Below are 13,993 nucleotides of genomic sequence, written 5' to 3'. Positions count from 1 at the left end.
CTGGCCATGTTGACAAGTCATGCACAGCTGTTCCTTCCTCCAAACTGCTGTGAATCATTAGTCCTAGCTCATTCACTGTATGTTGCATTTGTGCCTAAATCAGCAAATGAATAACTAATTAATGGAAAAGTCAAGTCTGTGAATTACGCATAATGTTGATGCGTCAATTAGCCAGGAAAATTCCCAAAACACGACCATGCCAAGCATGCCAAAACAATGTTTTGGTTATCGTTCATTTTCTTATTTTGCACACAGTATACTGTTATTGCACTGAATATACTTTTTAGGAATGGTGGGGTGCAGTATCGTAGCAAGCTTACCTATTACTAATGTTTCAGCATGATATAGAACAACAAACAAGCTCCACAACAGTATGCTGATATAGAGCAGATGTATTGGTGCTGAGATTATCTATTTGTATGATAAAGTATACGTTGTTAAATATGAAGCAAAGACAAGAGGCGTTAGGTTAGCAAAATATAAAGGATTTAACGTTACTGTTATGGCGCATTTCCACTGCAGGGCCTAGCACGGCTTAGTACGGTATAGTTAGGCCTTGGTAGGCCAGGCTCACTTTATGCTGCGTTTCCATTACAGTTTAGGAACTGGGGTAGTAACTATAGTAACGCAGTGTAGGCAGAGCCACGACGTCATCTTCAATGCGAAACACAAAACCAACATCAGCCGTTAGCTGTTAGCACTCAAGCTCACAGCTCCTCATACCTGTTCAGAAACTAGACAAAAGTTAAACAAGTACAAACCACAGACTGTCTGTGTCATGGTGAATACTGTCGCTGGTTTATTTATGTCTGTAGGCCGTTGTTGTGAGTGTGGACAGAGCATATACTGCGTTAGCTTAGCCGATCTCCATTCAGAAAACACACATTTTAAAGGGTTTTCGTCTGCCGTCTTGTCTGCAGACTTGTCAAAGCATTAATTCATGGTTTTTAATAACCGGTATCAGTATGTTGTTACTTCGGCATCATTTTGAAACGAGTATTACAATTAAATCAATGTAAAATATGTTCATCTTGTTGTAGTTTCCAGCGATTCTCTCAATAGTTTAACATACTCAGCCCGGTTGTTGGCCCGGAAAGAACCTCGATTTTGGAGAGCCAGAAAACTGTGAAAAAGTACCCGCTAGCCGAACCTACGCCTAGTGGAAACGCAACCAAAAACGCTGTAGTGGAAATGCGCCATTAGAGCACTTGGCATTGTAAACCTAAGTGAAGCGGTTCCACCCCAGTAGGACCCCAAGTGGTATTCCAGCCTCTTTAGCAGTCTGCAGTAGAGAACAAAGGGCTTGATAAATACACACTTATTCTCTCAGTCTTGCATTAACATACTAGATCTTAATATCTGGAGTGAGGAAACTAGACAGCAAGTTGATAAACTCCTGTAATGTTTCTTATTGATGTTGCAGTTCATTAGTTGATACAAAAAGAAAACTGACTCTTGAGAGGAATCAAGCTAGTGGCCATAGAAGCTTTGCATCTGGAGGCCCTCGTTACAGGTGAAATGTAATCATTCAACTAACAATAGCTGTACAATACAAATTTGTATTTTGACCAAATTGAAATAGAGTACATTTCTGGCCCTTCTTGCTGTTTATAGTTCCATTGTAGAGGACTGCTGCTCTGTCTGATAATCTAAGTCTCTAAAAGTAGACAGAGAACAGCATATCTCCAGGGATGCTGCTGCTTCTTCTTCTCTGTGTGTGTGTGTGTGTGTGTGTGTGTGTGTGTGTGTGTGTGTGTGTGTGTGTGTGTGTGTGTGTGTGTGTGTGTGTGTGTGTGTGTGTGTGTGTGTGTGTGTGTGTGTGTGTGTGTGTGTGTGTGTGTGTGTGTGTGTGTGTGTGTGAGTGTGTGTGTGTGTGTGTGTGTGTGTGTGTGTGTGTGTGTGTGTGTGTGTGTGTGTGAGAGAGAGTCTGTGTGTGCATGCATGTATTTCAGACCAGATCCCAATAAAAGATTCAGCCAAAAGGTCCGGGGTTGCACAGACTATAAATGTGGTTCTCACGACTGAGACAGGCTAGGATGGACTGGGTCAATGCATTAGTGATTTGGCCTTTTTCCTATGTGCAACAGGGAACTGCAGAGATCAGCAGACAACAGTCTTTAGGCTCAATGGGAATACTATTTGTTTAAAGTTTCAAAATGTCTGTTATCCTGTGCTGAGTTGCATTTCTTTTTAACCAATTTAAATTTCCATAACAAGACCTGAAATATGAGTTTTCACTATATGTAGACAATTGGTCGAAACGTGGTACCCCATTGGAGACCTTGCACTTTGGTCAAGTCTCTAGTACAGAAGGCAGGTAAATATTGACCATTGGAGCTTAGATCAATAGTTGTATCAGCAAGAGTATACTTCAGCACAACACCGCTAACATTGGGTTCATTCAATCACCATTATTTAAACCATTATTGTTTTAGATATTTTCCTTGATAGGGCAATTCAGTTTTCAGAGTTTAACCTGATCTAGAATCACATATAGCAGAATCTTAATGGACAATTGCTTTTCTTGTCCCAGTACAAATTTGGTAGTGATATTAAGTTAGTCAGTGTGATGACAGTTTTGGTCTTTAGCATCAAGATTCTCCAGGAATATCCTGTTCCTGTTTTTAGTAATACATATAGCAATGTCATTGTGTTTTGTATGATATTGTTTGTCGAGTGCGATTACATTGTATTAAGTCTCCTCAAACAAAGAAAAAGATTACTCCGCTGCTATTCATTGGTGTTGATCAGCCATTCTGTATTTTCATTAGGAAGAGTAGCTGATTGAGATATTGTAAATATACATGCTCTGCTTTCGCAATGTTGTTTTAATTACATTGGAACTTCTAGCTAATAATGCATCCTATTACAAAAAATGGCTTTCTCAATTACTTTTTTTGCATTTGACTCATACACTAGGTCTATATGTTGTTATTTTTCTCTGGCTTGTTAATAGACAGAGAAAAAAGGTCAAGAAAGAAGAGATGTAAGACAAACACAGAGAGATGTTCTATAGAGTTGAACACTTTGAGGGTCATTGTCCCCTCCGTGGCAAGTGCTGAAAACCCCCTTGTGAGTGTTACGTTGTAAAGCGTATGTATAAGTTGCCGTTTGAACTCCCCTCCTCTGGCAGCCCATATAGTTGTTAACCCCACTTTGATGACAGTAGGGAGTTCAACCATAAACATCTCGTACTTACGAGCAAGGAATTGGTGGAATAAAAGAAGCAGGCCAAACCCACCAACTGTTCACCTGCCAAATAGTTTGCGACTCTGCAAAGTGACACACATGTGGAAGGGGAGATCATAAAGCAAGTCCCTCTCTGTGTCGATGCACAATCGTAATCCTTTTTAGTATGGATTTTATGGGGGTGAGGGGGTTGAGGGGTGAGAAGAGAGCCATGAAGGCATTGTTTGACTCTCACACCAAACCTTTTTTTTTTTTTTCTCTATACATGACATTGTGTGCTTGTTTTCAGCCATGCTAGCATCAGCAGTATGGCTCTATGCTCAGTCATATTGATCTTTCGTTCACAAATTTGGTCAAGACTGAAATATCTCAACATCTAGCTTATGGATTGGCATACACTTTTGAACACAATTTTCAGATCCTCAAATGTAATATCTACTAACTTTCTGTATTTCAATGTATCTGTTATTCCAACTTTTTTATGACTAAATACTTAGAGACATTCACATCTGCCTCAGCTGTTGTGTTAAGCGCTAATTAGCAAATGTTGGCACTGACAAGCTGAACTAACATGGTGAACATTCAACCCAGTCTCATGGTATTTCGTGTTCACCAACACGATTTTGAATCTATTGATTCGTGTTCACCAACACGATTTGCCCCTTTTTTTCGTGTTGCACAGCACGATTTTAAAAGCAATGTATTTCTACTGCCTGCAGCACCTCTTTTTCTCCGGTCGGGTTGTGGGAGACCTGAAGCTGTGTGGTTCATAAAAACATGTTCTTACTCAATATCAAGCCACAATTATTGCTTTTATTTTAAATCGTATAATTTCGGACTTTTGTTGCCGTCTGTGAGGAAAATAAATGGGGCTCAGACAATAAATGGGGCTCAGAGCCTCAGAATACGGAAATCTGTATTTTAAAATATTTTTTTCCTTCTAATTCGTTATTCTTTTCAAAATAACACACTGTTATTTACTCACCAATAACACACAATTATCCTTGCTTTTATTTATTGGTTTAATTCCATAATCTCGGGCTTTTTTGGCGTCCGTCAGGAACTGAATTTCAAAATAAAAATAACCGGAAACAGACGTAGGCCTATAAGGGACATTTCGAGCATCATTGCGATTGTCAACATTTCTGAGTTTAGGATGGCCGAAGACACTACACTACCCATAATCCCCAGCTATCGTTTAGGACTACAGTCCCCGTAAGGTTACGCAGAGCGTCAAACAGCTGTGTGAAATGGAACGAAACCACGCCAGACTATCCAAAACTGGAATCGAACGCCACCCCAGAACTACACATGCTGGCTATTGTAATGTTCTATGGGACGTCTCTACTGAACGTTTTCGTTTTTCCCACAATTAGAAGTTGCCAGTATTAAACACATTGGTGTTATCAAATGTAAAACATATAATTAATAAATGGGTGAAAATCGCTTGTGTCCATAATGCGCAGCATTAATATATAGCATTAATATATACCCACATGACAGCTCATTGTTACTTTGTAATTCTACTCCACGACAATTCAGAGGTTAACCTGGTATTTTTATCCACTGCATTTATTTGAGTTACTTTGCAGATTCTGATTAATTATGTGAAATAGAAACAACCCTTAAATCAGACTTTAGTTACACGTGACCTGAGTAAAATTCAGGTAAGGTGATTGTCAAGTGCCAACAATCAGGAGAGATATTTGATAGTTGGTGCTTGAGAAGACTAAACATGTATCTGCAATTGACATGAATGGAAACGAGTAATAAAGTATATTCATTACTCGTTATTCTCTACTAATAGTTAATTAAAGACTATATATTATGGCTATTTTGCACATCCCTTTCAAGATTTCAAGATTTTAAAGGTTTATTGACATATCATATACACAACTACGGTGTTAGATATGCAATGAATGAAACACTTGGGTAACAGGTTCCTCAACAGTGCATTACAAGACATCTATCAATATGTGTGTACCTCCACCATTAAACATATTCATATTCTGCACATTTCTTATTCTATCTACATACATAAGAGTATAATTCATATGTATAATATCAGTTAAAATAAGTGCTTCAACATAGTTAACATTGCAGGAAAGCAATATATTAGACGTTAAGTATTTTGTCAGGCTTAATATTTATCTGTAGATTGATACCCCCAACGTTTTTTTCTTATTTAAAAGAAGACCTTAATCTGTTATTTAATGTTTAAATAAAGGTTAATTCGTTTTTCTGTTTTGCACCTCCTCCTATTAATATCTTTGTACATCCTGCACTAAACTGTTTTATTGTAGAGATCACTTATAGTATCTTCTTGATTTTTTATATTCTATATTTCTATCACAGACCTTCTACTTCCCCCTATGAAAGTATGTACTCTTCATATTTGTATTCAAATATTCATATAATATTTGATGAAAAAAATATTAAGAGTACATTATTGTTTTTATGTGTTATATTATAACACATAAAAACAATAATTCAATAACGTGCTTTAACCACTAGGCGGTGCACACAAGGTACACACAGCCATAATAACTTTGTATTATTAGTGTAGGACACGTTTTATTCATGCTTTCACATAATTTTACAGCATATTGCTATACTATTTCAGACTCAGTATTTACATTCTTACATTCAAAGAAAATCAGTAATATCTTTAAAAACTACAGTCCTTTATATCAGCTGTGCACCGTTATGGTGTAAATATAACCTATCTGTGAATTAGATCAAATGTAAAAGTCAGCCGAATTAGTGTTGATACTGCAAGGAGACGTATTGTGTGAAGAGAAATTGAAGATGTTGTTTAATTGTTGAATATATTTATGATCCACGTCAAGTATTCAGTTTCGGCGGAATTTTCTCAGTTTTTCCAAAGGTCTTCTCATCAGGGCTCTATAAATAAAGAACTATGGCAGATCTGTAATATACAATGCAGCCGAACCGTGTATTACAATGCCGTTATGTGATGACTTTCAAAGAGAAAAGCAAGAACACTCGGAATTAAGTATTATTTTATTCTTTTAAAATGTTTTCCGGATTTCATATCATATAAACACCAAATCCCAGCATGCATTAAAACATCCAATAAGCGAGCTTAAAACCATAGCTGAGGATCTTGGGTAATCGCTCGAAATGCATGCATTAAAACAGTGTGTTATTTTGAAAAGAATAAAAAATTAGAAGGAAAAAAAGATTTAAAAAATACAGATTTCAGTATCCTGAGGCTCTGAGCCCCATTTAATTTCCTCACAGACGGCAACAAAAGTCCGAAATTATACGATTTCAAATAAAAGCAATAACTGTGGCTTGATATTGAGTAAGAACATGTTTTTATGAACCACACAGCTTCCGGTCTTCCTCGACCCGACCGGAGAAAAAGACGTGCTGCAGGCACGAAACACATTACCAGTAGAAATACATTGCTTTTAAAATCGTGCTGTGCAACACGAAAAAAAGGGGCAAATCGTGTTGGTGAACACGAATCAATAGATTAAAAATCGTGTTGGTGAACACGAAATGCCGTGAGACTGGGTTGGAACATTATACCCCCTGCATGTTAGTATTGCCATTGTGAGGATGTTGACATTTGCACTTAGCACAAAACACCACCAGCAATAATGTGTCTTCTTCTTGTTAACCTAGTTAACATACAGTAAATAGTTACATGCTTGCTTTAAGCAACCTCAAGCCGTATATCTATCCATTTTATCCTCCTAATTATCTCAGAGCTTAACATAGCCTACCTCTTTGTCAAGTCTAATTTTACTTAGACTTCTAATGTGCACCTCTCTTTTGTAGCAAAGGGTAATACTAAATAACCTCCCACTACAAATCAATAGGAGGTCATGTGTTTTCCTCTTGTAAAAGGACGGGTGTGTTTCTTGCCTCAGGCCTAGTAGTAGTCGTAATACTAGAATGTTTCACACACGTCCCACCTTCGGGATTTCCAAGAATATATGAGCATGGTCTATTGATGTGATGATGCTTTGAAAAGCAGGCAGTGTGGTCTTGCCAGGTTACTATAATCCATTTTTTAAACATAGAGTAAGCTCAAGTAGACAATCTTAAAGGATTTCTTACATGTTTTATCATTTGCAAGCATCGTTCTTGGTTTTCTCATTCAGACAAAGTACATTAGGGAATGATTTATGTGCACATGTCTCAGAGACAGGGTTTAGGTCAGTTTGGAACATCTGTTGTTTTTAAGTTGATATAAGTCCAGTTGGCGTAATGTGCTCGCCAATAGATGATGAAGGTACAGCTTAAAATAAAAAGTAGCAGTAGGTTTATGGTCTCGTTTGGTCTTCAAGAGCAGCTTGGACAGAATTAAGTGAGAACTGTATACTACACACGGTCAGGTGCACCTTGTAATGCATTGAGTACTTCCCCCCTCAGTTCCGTTCTCCTACCCACCCCCTCTTTCCTGTCGCTGCTTGTCTGGATGCGTCTGACTCTAAAGAGTCCAGCTGTTTGTGCCCTCCCAAGTAGTGTTTCAGCATTTTATGACTGCTATTTGCACCTCGTAGAGCGCAGTGTGTAATCTGATGACTTTGGCTATTTAGGTAAGGCAGTAGTTGACCTAATCTCCCAACATAGTGAGTGGCTTACACATAGTATGAGGAAGAAGCGGATGCATGTTGTTTTGTTTGACGCCAAGCTTAAAGTCTGTAAAATAATTTACAGGCTAAATACTTCCTACAAAAATTATCTGCGGGGTATGTTGTACATACAGTGCAGTACACTACCCAGGGACTGCAGATGGAAATTAGCTTTTAGCCATAATGTAGCAACATTTCTCTCTTTGAGATTAATGTATTATTATGCATGGTCCTTGTTCAATAAAGACATAATAATAACATAGTGTCAGGATTATTATGTCATGTCACGTTTCTATGTCTAGGTGTGGGTGTTTTTCCGTTCTCCTTGTCATGTTTTCCTCCCTGTATATTGTCTGGTCTCTTTTCCCTGTGTTTTCATGTCTGTCGTTAGTTTCCCTGGTGTGTCTAAGTTTCTGAGTGTTTTCACCTGTCACTCCTTGTGTGTCTCCTGTGCTCATCAGTGTCAGCCCCGCCCCTGATTGTTCCCACCTGTGTCTAGTTACCCTGTGTTTAAATTCCCCTGTCTCCCAGTGTTCAGTGTCAGTTCGTCTTGTCTATTGTCATGGTAAGGTCTATGCTCTTGGTACTCATGAAAAGTTTTTGATTCCTCACTGCGTGAGCGCATTCATTTTTTGTTCTCTGTTTTTTGTCATCTCGACTAGAGTTTTGGTGGTTACCTTTTTGTTCATTTTTGCCAGTCATGGAAAAATAAAGTATCTTACAATACTTTACCTCTGTCTCCCTGTCTGCAATTGGGTCCAACATCCTAAGTGCCTGAGATCGTAACACATAGCAGTTATGATTATCTCAACAAGGTTGATTGTTCAGCAGCTTATTACAACCTATAGTCACGTTTTAAAGTTTAGCACCTCTAGTGGTCGTGTAAGAAACAACAATTTGCAGCAATTAACCCTCTCTGGAAAATCCTAAATTGTAGAATAGTTTGGCCATTAAAATGCTTTTTGATTAGATTTCTAGCGAGAAGTGTATATTGTACTTTTAGAATCCACGTCCAGTGGATGTGTAGGATCTATAGTTTGATAGATATTACGAAGATTATTTGAGGTCTCGCCAGGAGAACGTGTATGTCTTTCCCCCTATGTAAAGTTAGCGTCAACCCTCACCGGGTGAAAACCGTATTTCCTGTCTCGAAGTTTTCATAATAAAACCGTATTCCCCTCAATGTCAAATGCTTTAACAGTGATATCTGCCGTACTCATCCACTAAAACACATCAGTTTATCCTTGTTAATTACACAACATTAATTGGTTTGAATTGTGTACACAGCTTTTGTGTTTTTCCCATAGGTTTTTCCCTTTCGATTCTGAGACACATTTCTTTTTTCAAAGGTTTTGATCTACCTATAATCCTCAGCTATCGTTGAAGCTCGGTGATTGGATGTTTTAGCCGCAATGCACGTTGGGATATGGTGTTTATGCCATGTGAAATCCGAAAACATTTAAAAAAAAAGTTTTTAAATATATTACAGATTTTCTTTGAATTAAAGAATGTAAATACTGAGTTGAGAGAATAGTCAGGGGTTTTGGGTGATGGAAGACACATCTATGGAATCAGAATTTCAATAGCTTACCATTAAATGACGGATATACCTCAGATATGAATGTGTATAACTACAATATATGAAATAATATAGCAATATCCTGTACAATTATGTGAAAACATGAATAAAACTACACATCTTCAGATGTTATACATACATAATCAATCAATCAATTAATGTTTATTATATAGCCCAATATCACAAATGTTACATTTGTCTCAGTGGACTTCACAGTTTGTACAGAACATCAGTATGACAATACGACACCCTCTGTCCTTAGACCCTCACATCGTACAAGGAACAACTTCCGGAGAAAACCCACAGTTTAAAGGGAAAAATGGGAGAAACCTCAGGGAGAGCAACAGAGGAGGGATCCCTCTCCCATGATGGACAGACGTGCAATAGATGCCGTGTGTAAATTGAAAAGATAATACATTTGCAAGATAGGTAGTCGAAATGTTTGGAAATGAATGTGTGTATAATAGGAAGATGAATCCACAAGGATATCCATCCAGGACCTATGATCCAGGACCACAGCCACGACTCAAGATCCAGGGCTCGCGATGCAGGACCGCAGGATCATCCATGACTCCGGATCCCAGCGTATATAGACACCAAAAAGAAAGACATTTGGGGAAGCTGGGTTAATCGGAACATGAGAGTACACAGGTATAGACAGAGAGAAGGAAGAAGTAAGATGTCCCCCGACAAACTAAGCCAACATCCTTTGGTCTGCCGTTTTATGAAGGGAGCTCGCAGGCTCCTCCCTGTCTCTAGGTCGCTGGTGCCCTTATGGGACTTGGCAGTGGTTTTAAATGGGCTCAGAATGACCCCATTTGAACCCCTGGAAGGAGCTGACATGAAACATCTGTCACTCAAGACGCATGCGTCGTGGCGCAAGCTACTTATAGGGGGTGATTCCCTGACGTTGACGTCAAGATCACCAGCCAATCAGGATTGGCGTAATGAGATTGATGCTTCCGTTTGCTCCGCGATGAGGCGCATCCCATAGTGAGACATCTCACTTCATGTTACTCTGAGTCCTGTGGTTACGTAAGTAACCTATAGTTTTTTGTGCCCCACCACTTTTGTACATATAAAAACGCCACTGCAGGTATATCTAAACAAGTACCCGCCTGTATAGTGGGGTAAGGCGGTCATTTTGCAGCTCGTGGTATAAAAATAGACAATGGCTAGAATATGAATGTAAAAATAGTGCCATATTCTGCCATGCCTGTAGAAATGTTGGGTCAAAAATAATGGATACAATAGCACCACAAATGGCTACAAAAATATCTCATATCCCAAGCTTATCAACTAGCTAATGTTGCAGCTGAAATGTTCTCCAGGTCACAAAGTCAACCTCACATGATGATGGGATACCAGTTTTCAAGCACAGTAAATATTCTCTTCCCAGAGTATGTGATGGGACCAAGGTGATGATCAATCAATCAATCAATCAATCAATCAATCAATGTTTATTTATATAGCCCAATATCACAAATGTTACATTTGTCTCAGTGGACTTCACAGTGTGTACAGAATATCAGTATGACAATACGACACCCTCTGTCCTTAGACCCTCACATCGTACAAGGAAAAACTTCCGAAGAAAACCCACAGTTTAAAGGGAAAAATGGGAGAAACCTCAGGGAGAGCAACAGAGGAGGGATCCCTCTCCCAGGACGGACAGACGTGCAATAGATGCCGTGTGTAAATTGAAAAGATAATACATTTGCAACATAGGTAGTCCAAATGTTTGGAAATGCATGTGTGTATAATAGGAAGTTGAATCCACGAGGATATCCATCCAGGACCGATGATCCAGGACCACAGCCACGACTCGCGATCCAGGGCTCGCGATCCAGGACACAGGACTGCAGGATCATCCATGACTCCGGATCCCGGCGTATATAGACACCAAAAAGAAATACATTTGGGGAAGCTGGGTTAATCGGAACATGAGAGTACACAGGTATAGACAGAGAGAAGGAAGAAGTAAGATGTCCCCCGACAAACTAAGCCTATATCAGCAAAACTAGGGGCTGAATCTAATCAGCCCTAACTATAAGCTTTATCAAAAAGGAAGGTCTTAAGCGCACTCTTAAAAACGGATAGGGTGTCTGCCGCCCGAACACAAACTGGAAGCTGATTCCACAAATGTGGAGCTTGATAAGAAAAGGCTCTGGCTCCCATTGTAATTTTAGAGACTCTAGGAACAACCAACAACCCTGCATTCTTGGAACGCAATGCCCTAGTGCTACTCAAAGTGTGGTCCGCGGACCACTGGTGGTCCGTGAGCGCCCCCTAGTGGTCCGTGAGTATATTGGTACAATTTCACATTTTAAATAAATTAATAAATTAAAGTTGTACGCACTCTCGCGGGAATATCTCCGCAATGGAGCGAGGTTACGTTTCACTTTTAATTGTATGATATAGCCCAGCGCAACACCTTCATCACACATGTTTCCACTTGTTTGTACCATTTTCAGGCGATTTGTAATCTGTTCTAGAAAAACGATGTGATTTTGGATATTTGTGGAGTTAGGTGGTCCGCGAGTGTTTTTTTATTGGTTAAGTGGTCCTTGGTATGAAAAAGTTTGAGAAACACTGCCCTAGTAGGACAGTAGGGTATAATGAGTTCTTTAAGGTAAGATGGCGCCTGCCCATTAAGGGCTTTGTAGGCGAGAAGAAGAATTTTAAATTCTATCCTGTGTTCTATAGGGAGCCAGTGTAAGGCAGCCAGAACAGGAGTAATGTGGTCACTTTTCCTAACTCTGGTTAGTACACGAGCTGCAGCATTTTGATTCAGCTGAAGTGACTTGACTGACTTCTTGGTACACTCTAATAATAAGGAGTTACAATAATCCAGCCTTGAAGTAACAAATGCATGGACTAGTTTCTCTGCATCGTTTTGAGGCAAGATATGCCTGATTTTTGCAATGTTACGTAGATGGAAGTAGGCGGTCCTTGAAATTGATTTTATGTGGACGTTAAAGGATAAATCCTGATCAAATATAACACCAAGATTCCTTACAGTCTCACTGGAGGCCAAATTAATGCCATCCATAGTATATCTTTAGATAATTTGTTTCGTAGATTCTTCGGGCCAAGTACAATAACTTCGGTTTTGGTCGTGTTTAACATCAAAAAGTTTAAGGTCATCCACGTTTTTAAGTCCTTGAGGCAGTCTTGAATTTTATTTAGATGATTAATTTCATCAGGCTTGATTGATAAATATAGTTGAGTATCATCCGCATAACAATGAACATTTACAGAATGATTCCTTATAATATTGCCTAACGGAAGCATATATATTGTGAACAAAATAGGTCCGAGCACTGAACCCTGTGGCACTCCATGGCTAACTTTGGTTTGCGTGGAAGATTCATCGTTGACACGTACAAACTGAGAGCATTCAGATAGATAGGACCTAAACCAGCCTAAAGCAGTTCCCTGTATGCCAACTAAGTGCTCTAGTCTTTGCAATAATATATCATGATCGATAGTATCAAATGCAGCACTGAGATCAAGCAAGACAAGAATAGAGACAAGTCCCTTGTCAGAGGCTATTAGAATGTCATTTGTGACTTTAACCAGAGCTGTCTCTGTGCTATGATGTGTTCAAATAAATCATTGTTTTTTAAGTAATCACACAACTGTTTTGCGACTGCTTTCTCAAGAATTTTTGAGAGGAACGGAAGATTAGAAATAGGTCTATAGTTGGCTGAAACCTCTGGATCGAGGTTGTGCTTTTTAAGAAGCGGTTTTATCACTGCTACTTTGAATGATGGTGGAACATAGCCTGATAATAAAGACATATTCATAATATTTAATAAAGAAGTGCTAATTAATGGAAAAACTTCCTTCAACAGCTTAGTTGGAATTGGGTCTAAGATACACGTTGATGGTTTAGAAGAGAGAATCATTGAATTTAATTGTTCAAGGTTTATGGCTGAAAAGCATTCTAGTTTACTATCTAGTGTAATATTAGAACTTACGTTTCCGGGAGCTGTTGATAACACTATACTGGTCAAAGGCAAGAGGTCATTAATTTTGTTTCTAAGAGTAACAATTGTATCGTTAAAAAAGCACATAAAATCATTACTACTGAGTGCTATGGGAATAGAAGGCTCAATCGAGCTATGGCTCCCTGTCAGCCTGGCTACAGTGCTGAAAAGAAATCTTGCATTATTCTTATTCTCATCTATTAATGAAGAGTAGTAGGCTGCTCTCGCTTTACGCAGTGCTTTCTTAATACTACACTAATAATACAAAGTTATTATGGCATTGTATGCTGTGTCTTATTTGTCTTCTTAAAGTATAATTTATTGTGTTAACACTGTAAACTTGACAGTTTTTTAACCCGCACTGCCTAGTGGTTAAAGCACGTTATTGAATTTTTGTATTGAATATGTTTTATTTGATAAAAACCGCAGCTACAGTGGAATACTGCAACACTCCCCACACGCACATACTGTACACATTACACTCGCGACTCTTACAATGAATGCCCGATAATCAGCTCATGGCATATAGGTGTAAGCAGGGGTAAAGTGCTATTTTTTATATGTGGTGGGTGGACCTAACATCCTCTAGGGGGGTCCGGGGGGAGATTTTTATTGAAGTTAAA

At 38.8% G+C, this 13,993-nt stretch overlaps 1 protein-coding gene across 1 annotated transcript in view; it reads left to right on the top strand.

Moving 5' to 3' along the window:
* The window catches only part of LOC117460384 (A disintegrin and metalloproteinase with thrombospondin motifs 16), an 83,029-nt gene that overhangs the window by 5,429 nt on the left and 63,607 nt on the right, over window positions 1–13,993 (top strand). The window lies entirely within an intron of this gene.

This window comes from Pseudochaenichthys georgianus, chromosome 16 (assembly GCF_902827115.2).
Source record: "Pseudochaenichthys georgianus chromosome 16, fPseGeo1.2, whole genome shotgun sequence".
Classification (NCBI taxonomy): domain Eukaryota; kingdom Metazoa; phylum Chordata; class Actinopteri; order Perciformes; family Channichthyidae; genus Pseudochaenichthys; species Pseudochaenichthys georgianus.
Note: the sequence above shows the minus strand (reverse complement) of the source record. Positions and strands in the feature narration are given on the sequence as shown.